The following is a 6,000-nucleotide window of genomic DNA, read 5'->3' as shown; positions in this document are numbered from 1 at the left end:
ACTAAGCCACTGTAGAGTCTTATGGATGCCGGAGCTAAGGTTTTTATCCTGTTACCTTCAGGAGCTGGGCCCTGGAAGATAGATGTAACCTTTCTGCTCCTCTGAATTTCTTCTTGTCCTCACTCCACAGAGCAGACAAGAAGAGTCACCTGGAGGAGTTTGTCTAAAGGTTAAGAGAGAGAATCTGTAAAATGTGGCAGCCGGAGCAGGAACTGGACGCAGGAGAGTTGCTTTTAGAATGAGTTATTCCATCCAGTCATTCTACAAATATTGCTCAACTGGTTATGACCAGAATGTACCTGACACAGGTCTTCAGGAGATGACGGAGAACCGTAAACATTCCTGATGACCTACAGCCAAGATCGTGCAAGGGAGAGTTGACTCACAGGTGAATCCATAAATGTGCACTGTGGTCACTGGTGTTGACTGCCACAGAGGAGGGAAAAGCTGAGGGGGGGGAGTGGGTGCTGTTTCCCATGCAGCCCTCAGCCAAGGCCTCCAGAGCAGTGGTTCTTGTTAAGTTGAGAGCGTAGACCCCAGCCCCTCACTTCCATCCTGTCCCCCAGGCCTGAGAGTTGTATTGGTCTGGACTCCAAATCCCAGCATGCCAGGTCCTCCAGGGGTCAGGACCACTCCCACAGGGTATTTAAGTGAGCTCCCAAAGGAGAAACACGTTGTCTCCCCCCCTCCCATTGCATTAGTGGCCTTGAGAGCGCAGGAATCCCATTAAACCTGGATATTTTTTTTTAATCCGGCTGTTGTGATTTAGTTTGATTGGGATTTTTGCGTTGGCAGAGAGCTCGTGTTTGGAAAAATCCCTAACAGTTCTCAGCCCAGGGTTTGTGACCCCTTTGGGGTCAAATGACCCTTTCACAGGGGTCACGTGTCAGACATCCTGCACAGCAGGTATTTACAATACGATTCATAACAGCAGCAAAATGACAGTTATGAAGTAGCAACAAAAATAATTTTGTGGTTGTGGGTCACAACATGAGGAACCGTGTTAAAGGGTCACAGCGTTAGGGAGGTTGAGAACCCCTGCTCTAGAGGAAACGATGTTAGGCTGAGCCCAGAACACAGGGAAGACGAAAGCTTGTTTTCTGGTAAGACAGAGTTCCAGGCAGAGGCCCTGGGGGAATGCCAAAGAGGGGCATGCAGACCCGAAGAGCTGGAGATAGTAGCAAAGGAGAGAAGGCAGGAAACCAAACTTTAGAAGGAAACAGAAACCCAGCTAGGTGGAGTTTGGGAGCTCCTGTTAGGATTTAGGACTTTATTCTACAGGTGATAGCAGCCACTGGGAGATTCATGAGGCGAAGTGCTGTAACTGGTGACTACCCCCAGCTGTGGAGACCAGACTCTGAGGATGGAGGTCACCTTTCACTCTCCCCTGTCACCAAGTCCTATCCCTGCTCTTTGCTTTTTCTTTTCCTTTCCTCTTCTTTGTGATCTTTCCTTTTCATTTCTTTGAGACAGGGTCTCATGCGACTTCACCTTGCCCCGGTTAACCTCTCTATGCAGCTGAGGATGATCTTGAATTTCTGATCCTCCTGTCCCTACCTCCCTTTCCTTTCCTTTCCTTTCCTTTCCTTTCCTTTCCTTTCCTTTCCTTTCCTTTCCTTTCCTTTCCTTTCCTTTCCTTTCCTTTCCTTTCCTTTCCTTCCTCTCCTCTCCTCTCTTTCCCTCCCTCCCTTCCTTTCTTCCTTCCTTTCTTTTTCCCTAGGACCTAGAATATAACTGTCAACAAGACAAACTCTTGGCTCCATAGACCTTATATTGCACAGTGGGATACAGCCAAATAAACAAGCATGCAGAGTGCTCCTGTCTCCTCATTCAGTAAGAGCAGCTATGGGGGAGAACCAGAAGAACATAGACTGAAAAGCAGGGGAAGCTGTCATTTTAAACTGAATCATCAAAAAGTGTTTTACTAAGGATGTTGAACAAGTACTGACAGTTTCTGAGGTGGAGGAGGGGCCAAAGCTTTGGGCAGAAGGAAACCAAGAAGTCCAGAAGCACTGAGGCAGGAGTGAGCTGGCAGGGTTTGCTAGACAGTACTGGGAGGAGAAACAGCAGCAGCTGAGGCCAGAGGCTTGTGGGATGGCCACCGTAGGCTTTGGCTTTTACTGGTGGGAGCTGCTGGGGTGTGTGAGCCCAGGTGTGCTTCTAAAAGGATTCCTCTGACTGTGTGCATGTGTGTGGAGAAAGGCGGCACAGATGGAGAGGGGGCCGCTAGTTACTTTCTGGTTGCTGTGATAAAGTATGCCAACAAGAGCCACTTAAGGAAGAAAGAATTGTTTGGGCTCGCAGTTCCAGAGGGATAGAGTCGTGCGTGTGTGTGTGTGTGTGTGTGTGTGTGTGTGTGTGTGTGCGCGCGTGTGAGTGAATATGGGTGCGTGCAGTGGAGATGCAGGAGATGGGACAGGCCTGACAACAGACAGGAAAAGCTTGGCAGCACAAAGCTACCTGATCATGGGGTACAGGGACAGAAAGTGGACAAAGCTACAAACCCTCGAAACTCAATCCCAAATGGCGTACTTCCTCCATCAAGGTTCTGACTCAGATACATGAGTCCACATTTCTCATCCAAACCATCACAGTGGAGCAGGCCTGTGCACGCAATGTAACAGTACCAGACAGGGAGGTAGAAATAGTAAGAGATGAATTCTGGACACTTTTATTTATCTGAAGCCAGAGGAAGTGGCCTGTGATGGGTTAACAGACAGAGAGGAACATTTCATGAGACCCATGTTCCGTGAATCTCAGAAACTCACATCTTCTGTTCTACATGAGAAGCGGTTGCTCAGTTCTCTATCATTCCTATCTTGAGATCTGCAGAAGAATCTGAACTGGTCTGGTAACTACTGAGAGTGGCCATCGGGCCTTTGACCTGAATACCCAGGGAAACAGAGTTGTCGTTTACTGAGAAAACAGGCAGGTTAAAGTGGTAGGAACCAAGAACGTGGCTCAGAGGATTGGGGAGATGGTGCAGCGGTTACAGCACCTGCCCTGCTAGACTAAGGATGAGAGTTTGGGTTCCCCAGAACACACATAACTGTCAGGTGGACAGAAGGATCTACCTGTAATTCCAGCCTACAAAGGCAGAGATAAGGGATCCCCAGTCAAGCTGGCTAGGATGGCTAGCTGTACTTGTGAACTCCAGATCTAATTAAGAGACCCTGCCCCACTGAATAAAGTAGAAGAGAGACTGAGGATGATTTACACACACACACACACACACGTGTGCACACACATGTACATCCCACACACCTAACACACAAGCAAAAATGAATGCACACACATCACATATACATATCACATGCATACATAAAAATAAAAAAGACAAAAATAATGTGATTTTGGATAACGTTTATTTGGGGCTGACAGTGGGCATACAATGGCGTGGAGTTAAGGAGGGCACAGGGGCAGGTTATCAGCTAAGCTTTGGGTAAAAACAGCCTGCATGGCAGAGGACATAAGAGGAACGATAACAAGAGGGGCACGGAGGGAGTTTAGAAGGAAGACTGAGTAGGGAGAATCAATAGAGCTGCAGGGATTGTGGCCGCCTCGCCTGGAGGTGATTACATGGCATGTCACTGCTCAGCTTCCCAAAACTGTGAGAAAATGCCCGAGAGAATTAAAGGAAGAAAGGTGTTGTGGCTCATGGTTTCAGAGGTGGCTTCATTATTTCTGGGCCTGTGGTGAGGCAGAAGATCCTGGTGAAAAGGTGAGGTAGTTCAAAGTTGCTCACCCCAGGCAGCCGGGAGGTAAAGAGAGGGGTACAGGGCATTCAGGAACAAGATATGCCCTTCTAAAGCACGCTCCCTGGAACCTGCTTCCTCCAGCAATGCCCCACTTCCTAAAAGGCCATTCAGCTAGGAAACCACCCCGATGATGTCATGATCCTGTCACTTCTCAATTAATGCCACTTTTGGGGGACAAACTTTCAACACACGAGACTTTGAGCAACAGACAACAGTTGGTGGAGAGAGAGACAGAGAAGAGTTTCGCAGACTCAGAAGAGGGGTGAAGATACAAAGTGATATAGACTACACACTACACCACATGCCTGGCACACTGTTGGTGCTTCACGGGTATAGTTACAAGCTACTCTTCAGAGGTCCCTCCAGAAGACGGAGAGAAGGCTCAGCGGTCAAGAGCACTGACTGTTCTTCCAAAAGACCTGGGTTTGATTCCCAAGATCCACATGGTGGCTCACAACCATCCATAACTCCAATCACAGAGGATCTGAACACTCTCCTGGCCTCCTTGGGCATCTGGCACATACGTGGTAGGCAGACATATAAGCAGATAAAACACTAATACACATAAAAATAAAACAAGTAAACAAACAAAAATGGTGCCTCTAGGAAGGGTGTTATAGTTTTACTATTTGTGAGATAACAGACCCAGGGAAGGTGAGAGGGTTTCTGGACATTGTTGTGGAATATTATTTTAACTGGACAAAGATGCATTACATTTGTTTATACTGTGGGATATTTTAATATTTTGATAACCGTCCGTGTAAAGGCGTATCACATTGTTTATGTTGCATTTATTTAATTATGTAAAGATGTGTTGCATTTGTTTCACCTTGTCTGCCTAAGGCACCTGATTGGTCTAATAAAAAGCTGAATGGCCAATAGCTAGGCAGAGAAAGGGTAGGTGGGGCTGGCAAGCAGAGATAATAAATAGGAGGAGGAATCTCGGCTCCAGGAGGAAGAACGAGAGGAGGAGAGAATTAGGGAGATGCCCAGGGCCAGAAGCCAGGCAGATGCCAGCCAGACTCAAGAAGCAGGTAAAGTAAAATATACATAAAGAAGAAAAAAGGATAAAAGGCCCCAAGGTGAAAGGTAGATAAAGAGAAACAGATTACTTTAAAAGAGCTAGCCAGAAATGAGCCTAAACTAGGCCAAATATTCAAAAACTAATAATACGTCTCCTCGTCATGATTTGGGAGCTGGTTGCATGACCTAAAGAAAAAGCCTGCTACAGGAAGACACCATCAACAAACAGCAACAGCGGGTCTCCTGTCCTGCAGCAGCGGTGAGAGCCCCTGAGTCAATGAGAATCTTCAAGGCAAGGAGAGGGACAGAGTCCTGCTGCCACTTATTGGGTTTGTACTTGGTACCAAACTCCAAAAGTCTGGGGAGTTTTGTCCCCACGTGAGAGTCGAGCAAGGTAGAGCTCAGAGGGTGACTAACTTTTTTCATGGTGGCACAGCCAGGGATGGCAGAACTGGCATCTGTGATGGTTAAGACTGGGTGTCAGCTGGGAAGTTTCATCACCCAGGAAACAAACCTCTTGGTGAGTCTGTGAGATTGGTGAAATTAGGAAGACTGATGATAAATGTGGATGGAGCCATTTCATGGAGAGGTCCTGGACTGAACTCAAAGGAGAAAGTGGGCTGAGCTACAGCATCCGTCTCATGTGCTTCCCGGCAGAGGAGGCCAAGTGCCAGGCTGAGTGCCCAGAGGCTTCTTGCTCCCGCCACCGTGCCTTCCCCTCCGTGAAGGCAGTAGCCATCGACTTTGAGCCCAAATCAACTCTCTTTTCCTTGAATTACTATGGTTGGGCATTTTGTTAAAGCAACAAGTAGAGTAACTAATGCAGGATTCAAACTCAAGACCACGATTCAGACCCCGTCCTGTGAAAAAGAGGTTTCAGAGTCGCTTTTGGTTTGCTTTGGTTGTTTCTTGATTTTGTTGTTGCTGTTGCTGTTTTCTCTCTGTTTGGTTTTTCGAGACAGGGTTTCTCTGTGTAACTCTGACTGTCCTGGAACTCGCTCTATAGACCAGGCAGGCCTTGAACTCAGAGATCCTCCTGCCTCAGCCTCCCAAGTGTTGGCTAAAGCCATGCCTTTTAAAGCCCAGGAGATGCAGACAGAGAAGACAAGCAACTTCAAGTAGAGATGCTGTGCTTTGTGTGGACAAACTGTATTTTTGTAGAAAGGATTTATTTTGAGCTTTAGTGTATTTATGCTCTGAGGGCTCTATCTGTGAGCCT

This window comes from Myodes glareolus, chromosome 10 (assembly GCF_982192425.1).
Source record: "Myodes glareolus chromosome 10, mMyoGla1.1, whole genome shotgun sequence".
Taxonomy (NCBI): domain Eukaryota; kingdom Metazoa; phylum Chordata; class Mammalia; order Rodentia; family Cricetidae; genus Myodes; species Myodes glareolus.
The sequence above is the reverse complement of the archived record's forward strand: the minus strand, read 5'-3'. Positions refer to the sequence as shown.